The following is a 21,334-nucleotide window of genomic DNA, read 5'->3' on the forward strand; positions in this document are numbered from 1 at the left end:
GAAATAAAAAAGGGAAGTGGTTTTCAGATAAGTTTTATCTTCTTTGCTTTGTGTAGCAAGTGGCCCCAGTTCACCCTTTCAGAGAACTATAGGAAGTAGATAATGTATAACTGCCTGACTCAGTTACCCCTGTAGGCTCCCTTCTTTTGCATTCTTCTTGTTTCTTCCTTCTCAGGGAAGAGGGGGCATGCCCCTCCCTCCTTAGTTATATTTTCTATTTCTGTATTTTCTTTTTTTGTGTTATTATATTGGTTCTGAAAGATTATTTTCTATCCCTAAATGAGAGTTGGATGAAACCCAGGGTTATGCCCTCACCAGGTAGCTCAGTTAGTTAGAGCATCATTCTGATACACCAAGGTTGTAGGCTTGATCCTCAGTCAGGGGACCTCCAAGAATTAAACAGTGAATGCGTGTGAACATTGGTGCTGTCATATTTAAAGTTTAGCAGTTCTAATAGTTGTGAGTGTTGAATTATTGTAGTCTTATTGTGTCATTTCCTAATGATATATCAGGCAGAGCTTATTTTTACAAGGGTAGGTGCTTGGTCTCATCAACATAAGAAACATGAAAACTGGTAGATTTTAGGATCTCATTTGAGCCAAAATGACTCTAAATGTTTGGGATGAAGATCTCTATTCCTACAGATTGAGTGTAGCAATTTATATTTTATTTATTTTTTAAAATTTATTTTAGGCCAGCCTGACCTGTGGTGGCACACTGGGTAAAGCATTGACCTGGAATGCTGAGGTTGCTGGTTCGAAACCCCAGACTTGCCAGGTCAAGGCACATATGGGAGTTGATGCTTCCTGCTCCTCCCTCTGTTCTCTCTATATCTTTTCTCTCTCTCTCTCTTTTCTCTAATAAAAATGAATAAAAAATAAATAAATAAATGAAAAGACTCTCCTTAAAAAAAAAAATTATTTTAGGCCATGGCTGGTTGGCTCAGTGATAGAGCATCGGCCTGATGTACAGGAGTCCTGGGTTTGATTCCCAGCCAGGGCATACAGGAGAAGCACCCATCTGCTTTCCCACCCTTTTCCCTCTCCTTCCTCTCTGTTTCCCTCTTCCCCTCCTGCAGCCAAGGCTCCATTGGAGCAAAGTTGGCCCGGGCGCTAAGGATGGCTCCAGGGTCTATGCCTCAGGTGTTAGAATTGCTCTGGTTGCAACAGAGTGGTGCCCCATATGGGTGGAGCATCGCCCCCTGGTTGGCATGCCGGGTGGATCTTGGTCAGGCACTTGTGGGAGTCTGTCTGACTGCCTCCCCATTTCCAACATCAGAAAAATACAAAAAAAAATATTTTAGACAGTGTAGAGAGGGAGGGAGGGAGAAGGTGGGAGTAGAAAGCATCAACTTTCATATGTGCCTTGATCAGGCAAGTCTAGTCTTTTTTAATTTAATTCATTTTAGATAATGCAGAGAGAGAAGCAATTTTTTCCTTTTTTTTTTTTTTTGCAAGAGAGACAGAGAGAGGGACAGATAGGGAAAGACATGAAGGGAGAAAGATGAGAAGCATCAATTCTTTGTTAGGGAACCTTAGTTGTTCATTGCTATCATATTGCCTTGACCAGGAGGCTACAGCACAGTGAATGACCTCTTGCTTAATCCAGCAACCTTAGGCTCAAGCCATTGATCCTGGGGTCATGTCTATGATTCCACACTGAAGCCTCCAACCCCACACTCAATCAAGCTGGTGAGCCTGTGCTCAAGCTGGCGACCTTAGGGTTTTTAACCTGGGTCCTCTGAATTGCAGCTTAGGGCTCTGTGCCCTGCACCACTGCCTGGTCAGTCACCATTCTCATTTTATAGATTAAAATACAGAAAAATGGAAGTTGAGAATCTTGCCTTAGGTTGCACAGCTGGTGAGGGCAGAGCTGAGATTCAAAGCAACTACTGAATTATCTGTAGTCAATGTGGTATGCACCATGAGATGCTCACCCTGTAGAGGCCAGTGAGGAGAGAGTGAGGGAGACCAGGTACCCAGACTGAGCCAGGTACACAGACATGCACATGCACATGTTCTTCCCTGGTTTGCACCACTGAGACACAGAGGTCAGAGGAAATCATGACAGGAGCCAAGAAAAGCCCAGGGAGGAGGGTTGTGAGCCTACGAGGAGAAAAGGATCCACTTCCTGGGAGTCAAGAAAATTCCTTTTCTGGTGAGTCTGTCTCAAATCTCTCTCCCTGGGCAGTAAGCTAAATGGATTGACTTCACACTTCCACATTTCCAGTTGCTGATTTTCTATGCATGACAGTGTGAGTTCTCTGTGGCTTTCCTGGAACTCTGGTTCCAGTGACAGGGGGAATGAGGTATGTGAGCTTCAAAGTTTTATGAAGATAAGATTTATTAGAACAGGAGGCCAAGAAACCATGGAGGAGATTGGTGTTGACATTCCCATAGCACTTAAGGAACTGTTTGTCTAGCTCATCTCTTGTTATGAAAGTGAAGAATTTGTTTAACGAGTTACTTTTGTATTAATTACACTCTTGGGAGGGAAGTGGTCAGTAGACTCCTTCTGAAGTCTCTTCAGATGTGGGATATGACCCAGGTAAAAGCTATGGCTGTGGAGATGCAATTTTATGCTAATAACTCACTACACTCTTTGCAAAAATAAGGCTTCTCCCCTGAGTGTTTTCTCTGATGTCTGAGAAGATGTGACTTCTGTGCAAAACCTCGTTCACACACCCTGCAAACATAGGGTTTCTCCCGAGTGTGTTCTCTGGTGTATGAGGAGATGTGCCTTCTGTGCAAAGCCTCACTCACACACCCTGCAAACATAGGGTTTCTCCCCTGAGTGTGTCCTCTGGTGTATGAGGCGATGTGACTTCCGTGCAAAGCCTTGTTCACACTCCCTGCAAACATCGGGCTTCTGCCCTGAGTGTGTCCTCTGCTGTATGAGGAGATCTGACTTCCATACAAAGCCTAGTTCACACTCCCTGCAAACATAGGGTTTCTCCCCTGAATGTGTCCTCTGGTGTACGAGGAGATGTGGCTTCCGTGCAAAGCCTCGTTCACACACCCTGCAAACATAGGGTTTCTCCTCTGAGTGTGTCCTCTGGTGTATGAGGAGATGTGACTTCCGTGCAAAGCCTCGTTCACACTCCCTGCAAACATACGGCTTCTCCCCTGAATGTGTCCTCTGGTGTATGAGGTGATGTGACTTCCGTGCAAAGCCTCGTTCACACTCCCTGCAAATATAGGGCTTCTCCCCTGAGTGTGTTCTCTGGTGTATGAGGAGATCTGCCTTCCATGCCAAAGCTCGCTCACACACCCTGCAAATATAGGGTTTTTCCCCTGATTGTGTACTCTGCTGTATGAGGAGATCTGCCTTCTGTGTAAAGCCTTCTTCACACTCCCTACTAATATAAGGCTTCTCCCCTGAGTGTGTCCTCTGGTGTTTGAGGAGGTTTGACTTCCATGTAAAGCCTCACTCACACTTACTGCAAACATAGTGCTTCTCCTCTGAGTGTGCCCTGTGTTGTCTGAGAATATGTGACTTATCTTCAAAGCCTTGCCTACACTCTCCATACTTGACAGGTAGAATTTTTGACATTCCTACTCCCATAGATACTTTGCCTGTGTCCACTGAATTTACTTCCTGGCCTGTGCTGGACACTCCCTGTATCATTCTCTCTTGTTCACTAGAGCTTCCCATGTGTCCTTTACAAGGTTTGAAAAAGGCCCTTGAAATCCTCCTCTGCTTGGTCCTTTTAAGCAAAAGGCTGGACTTTTCTTTGACCGCTGGACCTGCTGTGTCATTCCAGTTTTGTGTATAAGTATGTTGCTGCTGCTTACTTGGATCCTCTGGGCAGGAATCCTCTGATGGGAGTTATTTTCTTGTAGATGTTCCTGGGAGAATCTGAGGGGGGTGACTGCATCCCACGTGTTGGGTGAGGAATTTCTGACTGGAGAAGATGAGAGAGCAGGAAGGACATGGGTGTATCTCTGGCTTTGGTTCTGCTGAAAGAGTAAATTTTTATCAGGGTAGAGGTTGATAAGGCTGCATGGGTCAAATGTTTTGTCTGATGTTAAGACATCTCCCATGAGTCATTCTTACGGGTTTGACAGTATAATCTCTGTCTTCCACAAACTGTTTCTTTATTGTCTGTTTTTTTTTTCTTTATAGTCTGTTTTATCTTTTAATTTTTATGTACTGTATCTTCTTTATTAATACAGAAAGCCCATATCAAGGGTCCTTTGTACATATTACCAGATGAGGGACTGTCAAGTAGCATTGACACCTTGTTTCACCCCTTGTATGGGTGGAACAATGCTGACCTTTCTTATATACACGTAGATTTTAACACAGTTGTTTAGAAAGACCACTGGCCCTAATTAGGAACTGATTCCCTCATAGTTTCCCATAGATGATAAACTGAAAATATGTCCTTCCTCAAGCCTCACACCAAATATTCATACTTGATTTTATTTAGTGTCTGCCCATTTCATATACAATGGGAAGTCCTGTTTCAAAATATTTCTCCAACCATACTTTTTAAAAATTGATTGATTTTAGAGAGACAGAGAGGAGGAGGAAGAAGAAATAGAAGAAGAAAAAGGAGAGATAGAGAGAGAGAGAGAGAGAGAGAGAGAGAGATAAAGGCATTTATTCATTTTTCTACCTAGGCATGCAGTCATTGGTCATTTCTCATATGTGCCCTGAACCGGGCTCAACCTTGGTATTACAAGATGATGCTGTAACCGACTGACCAGACAGGGCCCCCAACCATACTTCTTACATGCCTGACTCCTATTTCTCTCTAGGTAATCCACCATCCTCTCTCACTTGGAGATGAAGTAATCTCTGAGAGGATTCCCCACTAAAGTGTATTTTACAAAAATTAACAAAGCAAATAAGAGAATAAGTTTCCCTGTAGCTGAAAATAACACCATTGTCCCACCTCACTCAGGAAGGTCCCCAGTGTCTCAGCTTGGATCACAGGCTGCTGGGCATCTATCCGACCTCTGCTCTTACCCTGTATGCTAAACAGGAGTGGCACTCAGAAAACAGGCCCTGGACAGTTTCTCAGTGGACAGAGTGTTGGCCTGGCATGTGGAAGTTACAGGTTCAATCCTCGGTCAGGCACAAATGAGAAGTGACTATCTGTTTCTCTTCCCCTCCCTATCTCCCTTCTCTCTCTCTTCCCCTGCTAGAGCCAGTGCCTCAATTGGTTCAAACATCAGCCCGATAACTCAGTTGGTTCAAGTGTTGACCTCCAGCACTGAGGATAGCTCGGCTAGTCTGAGCATGGTCTTCATACTGGGGATGCTGGGTGGATATTGGTTGGGGCACATGAAGGAATCTGTCTATCTCCACTCCTCTCACATAAAAAAATTAAATCCAAAGTAAAAAATAAAAAGATTTTTCCTAAGAATCAAAGGCATATGAAATAAATTCTTCTTTTCTGAAGCATCTGATTTGAAATCTTACTGACTTTAGAGTGTACCATAAAAATTTCTAAGGTGAGTTCTCTCTTTTCTTTCCATTTTGAAGAACAGTTGTGCCCACCTCCAGCTGCTGTGAGCTCTCTCTTCCACTTGCTGCTGCACTTGATGCCAAGCTTCTGACCATACTCATCATCGTGCCTGACTAGCAGCTCACAGTCTGGCCTGATGACCTGGCAGGTTCGGTAGAAAAACTGCCCATGATACTGAAAGGCCACCAAGTTCTGCTCTTCATCATTTCGGGCACAGTTCACATACCTGGGATTGAGGCAGGTGAAAGAAAAGAAACCCACAGGCGATGAGTTCTTACAACCTCTCAGATCCATGTCCAGCTGTGCACCTGACATTGAGGTTCTGATGTTGCCCACTCCCACAGTGCTCCCGGAGAACCTTCTTTCCAATATCTGAGCATGTCACAATGTCATATGACTTCCAATGTCCATGTCATGCTTACGGTGCTCATCCTGCCTAATAACATTTTCCAAAGCCAATTGCAGATGTAACCTTAACCCTGATTGGCCATTAAACACAGTGAACTCTAGCTTCTCTAAACTAACTCAGGTCCCGTTTATATCACAGAACTTGCTACTTGATGTTGGATTCTATGTCTAGATTAGTTCACATCATTCAATACTCAGACCAAGTCCATCTTTTCTGGAGAGGCCTTTCTCCATTCTACTCACATTTTATTTAGGTAGCTTCAACCAGGTTCCCATAAAAACCTGGAGGTCTCCCCCACCCCCAGAAGTGAGAAGCGGGGAGATAGACAGACTCCCGCATGTGCCTTACCAGGATCCACCCGGCATGCCCACCAGGGGGTGATGATCTGCCCATCTGGGGCACTGCTCTGCTGTAACCAAAGCCATTCTAGTGTCTGAGGTGGAGGCCATGGAGCCATCCTCAGAGCCGGGGCCAACTTTGCTCTAGTGGAGCTTTGGCTGGGGAGGGGAAGAAAGAGACAGAGATAGAGGAGAGGGGGAAGAGTGGAGCAGATTGGCGCTTCTGTGTGCCCTGGCTGGGAATCAAACTCTGGAGTTCCACAGGCCAGGCTGAGGCTCTACCACTGAGTCAACCTGCCAGGACTTGGGAGGTCTCTTTGTGTTAGCAAAATCTTAAAGAATAATAGCTTATTCACATTTTGTAACCCCTCATAAAAGATCCTCTCAGGCAAGCGTCCCATGATCATTGCCCTGCAGGCTTCAGAACTCATTTCTAGTTAGAAGGGAGGCTGGGATATTTGCTGCCCTTACAGGTTTAGGCCAGTGGTTGGCAATCTCATTATTCAACAGAGCCAAATATTAACACTACAATGATTTAAATTTCTTTTGAGAGCCAGATTTTTTTAAACTTATACTATACAGGTAGGTACATTTTTTATCGAGGTAGTACCTGCACATGGTATTTTGTGGAAGAGCCACATTAAAGAGACCAAAGAGCTGCATGTGGCTCATGAGCTTCAGTTTGCTGACCACTGGTTTAAGCTGTCCTTGGTTTAAGTATGCTGGCACTGTGAACTTCTCAAAAAAATTATAGTTAAATATTTGTAATATCAATTGTTTCACTCTGTCTGCAATTAATCCTCCATAAGAAGATGGGTTATATGATCTGCTTAGGTAATGAATACCTTCATCTAAACTAGAATATAGGAATAGCTTAAATAATGTTCATTAGATCAACTAAAGTGTAATTCAGACCCTCAAAGTTTTTTTCTAGTGCCTAAATTTTGTCTAGAATAGAGATTTATATTTTGAGAACATATGCTATATTTTTATCCCATTTTTTCTCTAAATACCTGTTGCTTTGAAAGAGCACCAAATGGAGAAAAAAGAGGAACAGAGGATTGAGGAAGACCGCTGAGGGAGGCATGGTGAGAAGGAAAGATGTATTGGCCTTAGAGGGATGACTGTTTTCGTGACTCCCAGAAACTTCTTGGCCTTACCTCATCCAGTTGGCGCAGGATTCATCTTTCCCATTCACATGCATATAGCAGTTTCTCCCTTTGGTGATCTGCATTTCAGGAAGAAAAAATAAAGTTTTTTTTGGTTGAGAAAGTAATAGAGAAATTATTTTATCCTACTATCAACAAAACTCTTTCAGCTTGCATGCATTGCCACTTGTGACCACATGATACTTTTCTTACTCATCACATCTGAGTTGACCTGTTCACTCAGGGCTGGGAGGAGGCATTCCTTTGTGTCTGTACCACTTTGCTCCCACTTAATCTGTGATCCTCAACAGGAGCTCTATGGTCTGCAGAGTCCACTCAGTACCCAGAGCTAACCATATTGTATCCATCCATGTCCTAGCATGTAGAAGGGCAGGTCCCACCAAGCTATGGGAGGGATTGGGAAGCCACAAGACAGGGGAAGAGGTAAATACTTCTCACCTGCCAGGAGTATCTGTTGTTGCCTGCCTCTTCATCTTCTGTGATCTGGCCCTTATAAGGGCCAAAGTGCAGACCCACTGGCAGAGCAGATGCCTTGTTCCACACTCCAAACCCAGCCTCAGGGATGCCCGATGATCTGATTCTCAACCCAGGAGGCAGAGTGAGGGCTGTGTGGTTTGGATGCCCCTTATCCACTGCACTATCTTTTACAAATGTAGGGGGCCCATGCACGTCACAACTGTCAATGAAGAAGTTCTGACACTTCTTACAATCTGGGGGTGAGAGCAACAGGGATTAGGGAAGGTGTAGTGCATGTTTCTGGACATATAGAGCTTCAGAAAGAGCCCAGGAACTCACATCATTGAACCCAATTCTGTAGTGCAAGTCCTTAGGGAAACGGAATGCTCTAAGGGGCAAATGACCAGATGAAATTATTGTATGAAGACATAACATGCTTTGTGAGGGTCACTTACAGAGGTAGTTATCATCCTGGGGCTTGCTGACCTCTTGGTGCACATGGTCTTTTCTTTCTCATAGGCTATACATCTTTACTTCAGTCTCCTTTCTCCTGAGTTCTAAGATGGAGAAGAGTGAGTTTGGTGGAGTTAGGAGTGTTAGTCCCTATTTTTTCAGAAAACACACAATTTCCTTCCATCAAATTATCACCTGTCCTTCTACATACTCTGGTATTTTCTTTTGTCAACTATTTGCTCAGAGAGCCTCTATAATAGTTACAGATGGCCAATTCAATTTTTGTTTCTAGATCTTCCCATTTTGAGGTTTAATTTCCTATAATTTAGTTATTCATAAAATATTTATTAAGGGCACAGTATTTGTAAGGCATTTAGGAAAGGCAGGTATACAATGCCAGCAGCATATGGTTTCTATTATCAGAGATGTATTTACTGGACAGTGTGTGTCAGTTCTTTTACATTGAATTTAAGCCCTAGCCAGTATAGAGCATTGGCCCAGTGTATATCCCGGGTTTGATTCTGGTCAGGGTACATAGGAAAAATGACCATCTCTTTCTCCACCCCTCCCTCTCCCTCTTCTCTCTCTCTTCCTTTCCTGCAGTCAGTGGCTCAATTGGTTCGGGCATTGGCCCTGGGTGCTAAGGATGGCTCGGTTAGCTAGAGGACATCACCCTGAGGTGCTGAAATCCAGCTCAGTACTCGAGAATTAAGGTTGCCAGTAGATCCTGGTAAGGGTGCATATGAGAGTCAGCCTCACTATCTCCCCTCCTCTTATCTAAAAATTAAATAAATATATACACAAATAAGTAAATTGAATTGAATACTATTAAAGCATATATGCACTTATCCTCACCTTACACATTGGCATTCAAGAGCTCAGAGAATTTGTAAGATTTGCCCAAAGCTCCAGTGCTGAATTCACTCTCAGTTTAGTAGAGCTTAAATCCAGGCCTATCCAAAATCCACCCCACATACCTAGGTCATACTTATTAGCCTTTCTAGAGGGCTCAGAGGAACTGAAATCTACAAATAATTTTCTCTTATCCAATTTTCATCTAAAGTGTTGTCCAGAGGGTCTTGCTTTTCGAGGATGGACTGTGATGCTGAGGAACCAAGTTTGAAACCCTTAGGCTGCTGGCTTCAGTGTGGGCTAATCCGCTTGAGTGCACATTCACCAACTTGAGCACAGGGTCATAGGCTTGAGCATGGGATCATAGGCATGACCCCGTAGTTGGTGGCTCATGTCCAAGGTAGCTGGCTTGAGCAAGGGGTCACTTACCGTGCTGTAGCCCCCCCAGTCAAGGCACATATGAGAAAGCAGTCAATGAACAACTAAGGAGATGCAATGAAGAATTGATAGTTCTCATCTCTCTTCCTTTTAGCCAGTCTATTCCTGTCTGTCCCTCCCTCTTTATCTCTCACTAAAATAAAAAAGAAAAAGAAAAAAAGCCGATCATGTCAAAAATATAATAAAGGTCACTTAAGTGGACAGAAAATCTATTTCTTTAATATAAAACTTTCTCTTTTCTGTCTACCTGACCTGTGGTGGCACAGTGGATAAAGCAATGACCTGGAACACTGAGGTCACCAGTTTGTAACCCCAGGCTTGCCTGGTCAAGACATATAAGAAGCAACTACTACAAGTTGATGCTTCCTGCTCTTGTCTGCCTCCCCATTCTCTCTTTCTCACTCTTCTCTCTAAAATCAATAAATAATTTCTCTAAAATCAATAAATTAAATTATTTATTGATTTTAGAGAGAGAGGAGGGAAGAGAGTGAGAGAACAACATTGATTTGTTGTTCCACTCATTTATGCATTTAGTGGTTAATTATTCTTTCTTTTTTTTTTTTTTTTATTTAGCTAGAGAGACAGACAGGAAGGGAGAGGAATGAGAAGCATCAACTTATAGCTGCGGTACCTTAGTTGTTCATTGATTGCTTTCTTATACATGCCTTGACCAGGGGACTCCAGCTCAGTCAGTGACCCCTTGCTCAAACCTGCAACCTTGGGCTCAAGCCAGCAACGTTGGGCTTCACGCCAGTGACCATGGGGTCACATCTACAATCCCATGCTCTAGCCAGTGACCCCACACTCAAGCTTGTTGGGAGCCAATCAACAACTGCTGGCTGTCAAGGTCACAGCAGGAGAAGACCCACAACTGCTGGCTAACAAGGTCACAGCAGAAGAAGACCCACAACTGCTGGCTTACAAGGTCACAGCAGAAGAAGATCAAAAACTGCTGATTGACAAAGTCACAGCAGAGAAGACCAATGGCTGTGGGGTGACAAAGTCACTGCAAAGGAAAGGCACAACGATACTTCCCCCTTTGACTTTTTGAATTAATCTGGCCTTATATCCCTCCTTTTCTGGGTGTGTGCTATTAATTATGGCACAGGGATAATAGTACCGTGCTTTTCCTGTAGATTCGTAGTGTTTTCTTTGGAAATGAGACAGAGGGTGTGAGTTCCACAGAAAAGCCTGTAAGCCCCTTGAACTGGGCTCATAGACATAAGAGGCTGGCTATGATATCCCTCGTAAAGGGTTAAGTCTGTAGGAGAATTCCTTCTTAATCATGTTAGAACTAAGAGAATTGTCTTTTGACTAAAGGCAATTGCTAGGCTTTCTCAATGAGATGTTCTCATGAGATTTAAAAATGTAGGGAAATCCACGGAATGTCTTGTGTTGCTGCTGGGCTATCTTGCAAGTGCACTCTGCATATCTTTGGATGAAAGCTATTCTTAATGTTATGTTAATTTCTTTAGAGGCAAGCCTTTTAGAACTAATACTCTAAAAGCTTTTACTGATGTTGTTATCGCTATTCAAGTTATTTTGTATTTTGAATGATTTGCTACCTGGTTTGTGACTCATAGATGTAAATTAACTGTTATCTGGAAACATGCAAACATAGTGAAACAAAAGCAATAATTAACACCATGTGATTGTAACTCAGTGTACGTGTATAAAAAGGGAGCTATACTAGCATTTGGCAGAGATGCCTGGCAGTAAATGCTAACCAGAGAATAAAGAGAAAGAAAAGAATTTGGCTCCCTCACTCCATTTTCGCTGATGCCGTCTCTTCCTGTGGGACCCCTGGATCCCCCCCGGGGCTGGACCCCGGCACAAGCTGGTGAACCCATCCTCAAGCCACAACCTAGGGGTTTGGAACCTGGGTTCTCATCATCCCAGATTGATGCTCTATCCTCTGTGCTACCACCTGGTCAGGCTCAAATGGTTGATTTTTATATGGGCCCTGACTGGACATCAAACCCAGAACATTGGTGTATGGGGATGACTTTCTAATGAATTAAACAACTTGCCCAGGGTTTCTTTCCGTCTTCTTGTTTCAGAATAGCCTTGTCCAGTCTAATGGTACAGTGACCACCTTGCCTGCTTTTCTTCTTATCCTTTCACCTTTACACATTTGGCTGTTATTGCCCTTCCTTAACCATCAGATTCCGTGGACCACAGAAACCATTGGGTCAAGCTTGAGATCACATCTGTGCTTCATCTGTGTTTCAATGCTAGACCATGAAAGCGGAAGGACCTTACTGACCACACCCTCATAAAACCAGACACATTGAAGAGATGGCTGACACAGGGCCTGATACAATGGTCCCTACCCTGGCTCATAACCCCAGGTGCCTTAATCACCACGATTAATCCTTTCCCATCTGCAATGTGTCCGGCACTGCCCAGGGAGCCCTGTCCTGGAGCACTGCTCACTGGCCAGACCTTCATCCTCCTCTTGTGATGAGAAGTGTTCTCAATGAGTTATTTCTTATGTGCTTTTATACTTTTATACCGTTCCTGCTCATTAACACATCTATAAACATGTGTAATTATTTAAACATGGAAGCAGTGTAGCAAATCCCCCCTTACTTCACAATGCACTATATGCATCTCGCTTGTTTGCTAAACGCAAGCTCTGTCCCTCGTTATCTGTTTAGAGGCTAGGGACCTGACCCTGGGTCCATTTCAAATGGACAGCGCATGCCTACAGCCCCTCACCTCGCTGCCTCCGAGTCCATTCTTCATGTGAGTCCTCAGTGTCGTCCGCCGGGGGTTTGGTGGCCTGCCAGCGGTGAACCATGAAAGCAGGCCAATGGGCGCTGAGCCCTGGGGAGAAACAAAATCATGGTCCCGAAAGCGAAGCGCTTGGAGGAGCAGCCCCGACACTTAGCCGGCCCTCATGCAGCCCGCGATTCCCGCCCGCGCGCCTTCACCTTTGCGCAGCAGCGCGTCCAGGTTTTTCTCCACGTTGGGGCCACACCTTCTCCCAGTCAAGGATGGCAGCCACCCGTCTGGGAGATGTAGGCGCGGATGTCCCTGAAGGCGCCGGAGGGCCTGTGGGGGCGGGGGGAGGGGGAGAAACATGGCCACGTGACCCCGCGCAGCGCCTGGAAGGAACCGCCCCCTGACCCGCTGGGTCCGGGCTCTCCCCAGCCTGCCGCCCTGTGCTCACCTGCAGCGCAGCCAATGCCGCCCTGCCGCTCCCTCTGCACCGCCCCGCGGGATCCCATCCCTGTCCACCCTGCAGGCCCAGCCCGGACATGCCTGCCTGGGAGACGCTGCTGAGGCTGACTGATTGGCCCATGAGGTGCACGTGGGACCAGCCCCAGGGATGCAAGGATGGGCCAGACTGGGGACTCCAGCCAAGTCAGTGACTCCTTTGCTTAAGCCAGCAATTTGGGCTTTAAGCCAGCGACCTTTGGGCTCAGCCAGCGACTATGGGGTCATGTCTAGGATCCCGGGCTCAAAACAGTGAATCCGCGCTCAAGCCAGATAAGACTATTACATTTTCTTGTTGTTCAAGCGCTCTCTTGAGTTCCTCTATTCTACTCTCAAGTTTATTGAACATCGTTATGACTGTTTGCTTGGAAGTCTTTATCTGTCCAATTAACCATTTCCATTTCACTAGGATATTTCTTCGGAGTTTTTTCCTTGTTCCTTCATTTGAGGTATATTCTTCTGTCTCTACATTTTGTTTGACTGTCTGTTTTTGTTCCTTTGAGTTGAATGGAATAGTCATCTCGTCCAGATTTGAACATGTTGTCTTTGTTACATTGTGTGTTGAACAGTTTCAGCCTGCAAGTTGTCGTTGGGGGGAGGAAGGTGCATGCAGTGCCTGTCATGTCAACTGGCCTGAAGAAATGTGTTCTGAATGGGCCGCCTGGGGTGTGTGAGCCTCCTTGTCCTTTTAATCTGGGCAGGGCTGCCTTGTGCAAAAGGGGCTGCGTGGTGTGTGCTCTGCGTGTTCTGTTTTCATTATCTGTTGTCAGAGCACGGTCTGCGCTGGGTTACCTGATTGCTTTCTTGTATCTCACCCCCTATTAGATCCACTCTTTGTCCTGGTGGGGTAACCTGGGTGCACACACAGCCTTACCCCACATTCTTCACCTTCTTGGGGCTTGGCAGCTCTGTGCACATGCACAGCATTGCCCTCCTCCCTCCACACTAGACCGCAAGGTTTTGCTTGCTTTGTGCTTTTTTGGGGTAGAGCCGCCCAACCAGTGCGTGCAGCAGCGCCCCCCATTCTCTGCACTTTCTCTGATCAGGGAGTCCTGTGTGCAGACCATAGACCATTTGCCAGCTCCATATTTTTCAGGAGGAGTAACTCCTGTAGTGACCCACTATGGCTGCACTATTCTCTGGGTCAAATAGTCCTGCAGCTGGTACTGCAGTGTTTTGCTAGCTCTGCACTCTCTCTAGGTGGGGGGCCCCACATTCACATAAAGCTCAGTGGGCAAAATGTTGCCACTTCCCCATACCTACCTGCTGGGTCGATATCTGGGAAGAGGAGCTCTCTTATACAAGCTAAGCTGCCCTCATGATTCTATTGTATTTAGCTCCAGGAGAGGTGGCTGGCGGTTTGCTGCCGCGCCCTGCAGGTGGCCATAGAGCCTGGATGGAGCTCCCGTCTTCTATCCACAGGCCCGGGATGTGTAAACAGTGGCGCTCACTGGTCTCTTTGGTCCTGAGCTGTTCCTTTACCTCCTGCTGAGCTCTCATGTTTCCTCAGCCTTCTCTATACTGCTCTCTTTTCCTATTTCTCTCTCTCTCTCTCTGTCTCTCTCTCTCTCTAGCTTGTGCAGAAGCTGTTTAATTGTTTTTCAGTTGTCTTTCAGGAGTAATTTTTTTAAGCAAAGGGATACATTAGATGGGTTTTTGCGAGGTTGCAAGTCCAGCGTCCACATGTGCCATTATGTTGGACCCACTGGAGAGTTCTAAAATAAAGTCTGATATTGGCTGCAGCAACAGGCTTCTGCTCTGATACGTTCTTATTCCCCATATTCAAATTTCTGTACAATTTTTGAGACATTGGTTTTTTCTCTGACTTCAATTAGTTGTTGGATCCAGGAGGAGTAGTTTATTTTCACCTTGTTTAGTTTTATTCTCCTGTGAGAATGGGCATGATAACTGCCAAGCTTCTTACTTGTAGGACCAGAAACCAGGAGTCTTGCTTTACTAGCTTTTTATCTCTTGGCTTCATGTTTCCTATTTATAAAATAAAGGGACCAGATCACTCCATGGTGCCTAAAGTCTCCTCTAGCTCCAGCATTCTGTTCATTACATAAGCACTGACTTGTGTGAATGACAGTGCCAATTTGTGACATTTGCTACCATTCTACAGGTAGACATGCCTGTAGAATGTGGACAAAGAGAGGCACATTTTTTTGAGTCCTCCCTTGATTACGTTTATCAAATCTAGGAAGTTCAGGAGTCCAAGAAATTCAACATCATGGAGCCAGTAAGTTCCATGTATTCTTTAATGTTCTAATAATATTTTCTGAATGCTTGGTAAATGCGGAGAACTTTTATCATCAACTTTGAATCTCAAAGAATGTGAATGTGTATAATTGTGATGAACCTCTCTTTTTCCTCCCCCATTTTTTCTCTCTAGCTATGATTTGTTTTTCTTTTTATTTCTTCCTCTCCTCCTCTTTTCCTCCCTGGATTTTTCTATCACCATTCTTTTCATTTGTTTTCCTTCTTTCATTTATGCCATGCTTTCATAAAGCCTTTGAAAGTGCCCATCATATATACCAGGCACTGTGCTAGGAACTCATGTCCCTGCACTCAATTACTTCCCATTCTAGTATTTTTACTTCTTTCTCATATGTGCCTTGATGGGGGGTGGGGAGGACTCCATCAGAGAGAGTGACCTCTTGCTTAAGCCAGTGACTATGGGGGTCATGTGTATGATCGATCCCATGCTCAATCCAATGACTCTGCACACTCATGCCAGTGAACTTGGGATTCAAATCTGGGTCCTCTGCTTCCCAGTGTGACTCTATATCTACTCTACCACTGTCTGGTTAGGCAGAACCTATTGATTCTGAAAGAGGCATGCTCAGTCTAGAAGGGATAGGTGTTGGGTTAAATCTGTTATGATTATACATTTGCTCATTTTCCCTTGTAGGTCTGTTCTGTATAGAAGAATTTATGTTATTGAGCACAGAACAATTTGGAACTCCCTAGTTAATTAAAGTCACTGATATGAAGTGCTGTTCATTTCTATTAATGCATTTTGCCCTCAAGTGTACTGTATGCTATTATATAATTTTGCATGTAATACAGATAAGTGCGAAAGGAGGTTTACATTTGTTCATATGGAAACAACACAATTGTTCATAAATAGTAATCCCACAAATAACTGTTTGACATACTAAAAAATGTAAACCTACTTTTGTACCACCTGTGTGCCTTTACCCATTCTTTCATTTTCAATCTCTTTGTACTTTGATCAAAGGTGAATTTAATGGTGGGCACACAGGGTGTGCACCCTAAGCCCCGAGTATTGAAGGGCCTCACAAAACCCCAACTTGACACTTTTTTCATAGGCAAAAGGGGCCCAATATTTTCTTGTGCACCCGGGGCCTCAACCGATCTTAGTCAATCTCTGACCTTTATGTTTTACGTGAGTTCATGTCCTATATTAGTATTGAATACAGTGTGTCCGTAAAGTCATGGTGAACTTTTGACCAGTCAAAGGAATGCAACAAAAGACGATAGAAATGTGAAATCTGCACCAAATAAAAGAAAAACCCTCCCAGTTTTATACCTATTCAGTGCAGTTTGATGTGGGCTCATGCACAGATTGTGTAGTGCTCCTTAGGGAGCTATCCCGTGTAGCCTCTACAGACTCGTCACTGACTGATGGCCTACCAGAATGGGGTTTCTCCACCAAACTGCTGGTTATTAAGATCTATAAGGAATGGAGTTTGGTCAAGGCTATGATATAAGGCTCTAGTTTTTTTGTATTTACTTTTCTCACAGTATATATTATATAATGCATATTGTTTTCATGCAACTAAAAAGATATCTCAGACAAAATTTTTACATGGATGTGCAGGTATTACTGGGCATTTTTTTCTGATTTGTCATTTTGTCTATTGACATGTCATTACCCCAAAGTTTTAATTTTTGTACCTTCATACTGGAATGCATGTGTGTATCTAGTTGTGCAAGCTCCTGTGTTTTATTTTGCTTTTCAGAATTGTCCTGTGCATTGCAAGTGCTTATCAGTCTTTGTTCTGTGCACTCACTGCCTGCTGTTATGACCCGCCCTCAGCCCAGGCTCATGACAATCCAAAGTGTCTGCATACATTGCGGTTGTCCCTGGGGCCACCATTCGACCTGGGTGAGAAACACGTGTTCAAAGATCATTCTGGAACCTGAATGATTGGCCTGGGAATGTAGAAACCACACCCCATTAATGCAGTGAGTTAAACTCTGAGAATTGAGGAGTAATCTAGAATGTTATCCATTGATGAATACGTTGGGTCACATTGCTTTCTGTGCTGTTCTTCATGTCTCAGTGTACTGTTATAGGGAAAATATTTGCTCACATTCTGGGGTTTATAGTGCAGACATGTTGAATAAGTCAAGCTCTGGAATAATCATGTCTTCTGTTTGGTTAAATGCGGAACCTCCCTATCAACTTCCTCCATGGCCAGGTTAGATAGGGAACAAGGAAAAGGTGTAGGGCTATGAAGAAGCTCAGTTTCCCCATGTAGCCTGCTAGGAGCAGGTAGTTATTGTCCTCCAGTCCCCCCCCATTGTGGACCTGGTGAGTGCATGGGGTGGAACAAGAGGGGAAGATGAGGAAATTCAGTCTGTAGCAGAATAGCTGTTCTTCCAGCTGTTTTGTACACTTTAGGTGTGCTCTCTCTTAGTAGATATGGGCTCTATTTCTGTATAAGTACCGCGCGCTAACCGATTGCGCCACTGGAGCTCCGAGGGCTCTATTTCTGTTCACATATCAGAATTCAAATGTGAAGTGAGCAGTGTTGTTCAGGGGATACTAGGTAAGTGGAGGGGATGAGGTGAGAGAGAATGGGGAACAGCTAGCTACAGGCAGCTTGTGAGGACCCAAAAAGGGTACCCAGACTATTTCTGAGGTACATGGCTCATGTCCCAAATTAGATGAACTATTCCATGGGGCCACTTTTTGTGAGCCTACCTATAGATGCAAAGCAGATTCAGAAACACACTGTTGTGGTCCCAGTTTATTGAGCATGATGAGGTCTAACCTCACAGGCTTCCAGGCAGCAGAGCCAAGTCCAGAGCCTAGATGCATGTTCCAAGCTCCAGAAATAAGAACTTTTATAAGCTATAGGAGAAAGACCCTGAGAGGTTTGTTCTCTGGATCCACATGTCTGACATCTGGTGTCCTGGGGTGAGGAGTGAGGTGACACCTGGAGGCAGATTTTCTATCCTGATTCCCAGCAACCATGGAGAAGAGGGGACGTCTAGAGAAGGAGGCAGCTGACCTTATGGCGAGTTTTTTATGAGGCTTGAGGTCAGTGTGTGAGAGAAGAGCAGATGTTTTAGCTAGGGGATGAGGAGAGACTCAGCGATGAATATTTATCTCCTCTGCATGTAACTCTTGGAGGAGGTCATGGGAAAACTGGAAGGAGAGACTGGCCAGTGAATTCTCCCTCCTTGTTCAGGCCAGAGAGTGAAGAGCACAGTGAGTCTTCAGTTCACTGGACAGGAATGACCTTGAGCAGGATTTTGTATCCCAGCTGCAGTAGCTTGTGTGGTGAAAGGGGTCATCTGTGGCTGAATTTCCACCCCTGCTTTAGCCAGAATGATGGGCAGGAGAGGTTTCTGTAGGAAGGGGCCAGGAGAGGCCTGGAGGAAAATTGTTTCTCCAGACTCCAGCCCAGCATCTCATGGGCAGCTGGAGCCTCCAGAAACAGGTAAGGAGAGACCTGGAGCCACTTCTTTCTTCCTGGCTCCAACAGGTCTGTGCTGGGCAGAGGGTGTCCTGAGGTCAAGAGCAAGGAGAGACATGGACGTGGCTTCTCGCCAGCCTGTGAGAGGTAATGGGGTATCTGGGGTGAGGGGTGCACTTCAGCTAGCATGAGTCTGGCCACGCCACTGCCGGGCAGTCCTGCCCCAGCTGCTCAGCTCAGGTCAGGGCTCACTGGTCCTGAAGCCTCCCCCAGCCGGCCAGGTTCCAGAAGCACTTCTCAGATCACAGCCTCTTCCAGCCTTTGCCCATCTCTCCTCTGCTTTTCCCTCTGTAAAGAAAGTAGGCAGGGCCAGGGCCACTATCACAGCAGCCTTCTGACCTATGCAGGTTTGCATTGGATTTGGACAGTCGGTAAAGAAACAATGGAGCCACAAACTGGTGCGCAATAATCTTTAATCCTAGCTTGCACCCAGCGGGCAAGTAAAAACACACACTGGGCTCCAAAACCCAATCACATTCAGTGCTCACAAAGCCACTGACTTATCCGAGTTTCCTAGAATCAAAGGTTTCTAGCTCACCAGCCTTATTCTCCTCAGTTCCCCATCTCCTTCTTTATCCCAGATACAAACTCTGTACAAACTGAGATACAAACTCTGCATAAACTGGCATCTCACTCAGCACTCTGCCATCTTGGCTGCTTTTCCTGGCCTCCTCCATGTGGCCTCCTTCCGCTGCTGGCTCTACTCTCTCTGCTCTCTCATGCTAACCTCAGGAACCCAGAATGCAAACTCTCATTCTGCCCCCATTTTTTTTTTCTTGAAGCTGGAAACGGGGAGAGACAGTCAGACAGACTCCCGCATGCACCCGACCGGGATCCACCTGGCACACCCACCAGGGGCGACTCTCTGTCCACCAGGGGGCAATGCTCTGCCCCTCAGGGGCGTCACTCTGTCGTGACCAGAGCCACTCCAGCACCTGGGGCAGAGGCCAAGGAGCCATCCCCAGTGCCCGGGCCATCTTTGCTCCAATGGAGCCTTGGCTGCGGGAGGGGAAGAGAGAGACAGAGAGGAAGGAGGAAGGGGGTGGAGAAACAAATGGGCGCTTCTCCTATATGCCCTGGCTGGGAATAATACCTGGGTCCCCCGCACACCAGGCCAATGCTCTACCACTGAGCCAACCAGCCAGGGCCTCTGCCCCCATTTTATAGTGTAGAAATCCAAACCTTTAATCCAATATACAAAACAGGGAAGTCTAATACAAAGTCACTTCTCTGAGGCATGATTGGATTGTACCGCCCCACATCAAAAAGGGTGGGAAAGGCTTAATCCCAAAACCAAGCCCCAGGCTACAATGATTCTGCCTGCCCCCAACACACATTAATATCACCTGGGCACCTCCACGTGGGCAGCGTTATCTTTTACAAAGTGAGCATAATACATTTTATCTGCCTAACAATCCACCCCTATGCTCACTTTACTACCCACAATCTACATCACTGGCATCCCTGTGCAAGGAAATGAGGCACATTACACAAATTACAACAGCACAATTCATACAATTTCAACAATCACAAAGGTACACTTCACCAGTCTCTGAGCACTTAGCCCAAAGCGCAAAATGTCCTTGGCCTTCTTTCTAGCCACGGGAAAAACTTCCCGAGGCAGGGGAGTGCTTCCAGCAAAGCGACCCCCCACCTCCATCGGGGTATTTCACATTGTCCAAAATCCATAATCCGTAAGTCCATCCAACAAAGGAGCCAATGCCCACTCCAGTCATCCAGGAAACATGGGGCATCAGCCACCCCCCTCATTCCTGCCATCCTGGCAGGTCTTACACTGTCCCAAAGAGGGGCACGTGGCAATGGCAGTCAGTATTTCCATCTCTACTCCAGCACGCATGTCCAGCCCTATTTCCCAAAATCGCAGACCTACCAGGGCTGTAGTAGGTGCTCCTTCCAGCTGGGCTTCCATCTTCTGGAGACTGCAGATCACAACTCCAGCCCAAATCTCCTCATCCTCCAAAGAGGAACTGAAAACACCAGCTCTTGCTGCCGGGTTTGAGCCTCTGTCCGCTGCTGCCTTCTGCTCCGCAGGCCTTGCAGCTCCGGACCCGGCTTCAGCCTCAGCCTCAGCCCCGGCCTCCTGCCGCTGCTGGCTCTCCACAACATCCAGGGCAATCTGCAACTCACGAAATTGTGAATCCTCCTCCAGTGTTTGCTCCATTTCCAGGCGAATCTCGCAAGCCTGGTTGGTCTCCTCCTCCAGCGCTTCCTCCAGCTCCAGGGTCAGCATCTCCTTCTCCCACATTTGCTCCAGCTCCTTCCACTGCTAGGTTTGCAGGTCCCAGGCAGCGTCTTCCACAGAGCTCTCAGTTTCCTCACACATGGCTGTAAAATCAGCCAGCCTATGATCCCCAAAAGGACAGCCATGGGGAACCCTAACACTAGCCAGTCCTCTACTCCACCACTCAAAGGCTCCTTGCCAATCTGTATCGAATCCTACTGACTACGCCAAATGTAAAGCAAGTAGGCAGGGCCAGGGCCACTATCACAGCAACCTTCTGACCTATGCAGATTTGCATTGCATTCGGACAGTCGGTAAAGAAACAACGGAGCCACAAACTGGTGGGCAATAGTCTTTAATCCTAGCTTGCACCCAGCGGGCAAGTAAAAACACACACTGGGCTCCAAAACCCAATCATATTCAGTGCTGTTGGTCAAATAAGTTTGTAAATGTGATATATATGTTTGCTCGCTTGTGACTTATATTGGGTGTGGGGGACAGGCTGTGGGCAGGCCGGGTCGTTGTGGCCTGGGGTTTGGTTTTGGGA

General features: G+C 45.8%; 1 pseudogene; it reads right to left on the reverse strand.

Annotated features, from left to right (window-relative positions):
• LOC136386962 (histone-lysine N-methyltransferase PRDM9-like) overlaps positions 1 to 12,394 on the reverse strand; it is a 59,070-nt pseudogene extending 46,676 nt beyond the window's left edge.
• Between the last annotated feature and the right edge of the window lie 8,940 nt (positions 12,395 to 21,334).

This window comes from Saccopteryx leptura, unplaced genomic scaffold (assembly GCF_036850995.1).
Source record: "Saccopteryx leptura isolate mSacLep1 unplaced genomic scaffold, mSacLep1_pri_phased_curated manual_scaffold_26, whole genome shotgun sequence".
Lineage (NCBI taxonomy): Eukaryota > Metazoa > Chordata > Mammalia > Chiroptera > Emballonuridae > Saccopteryx > Saccopteryx leptura.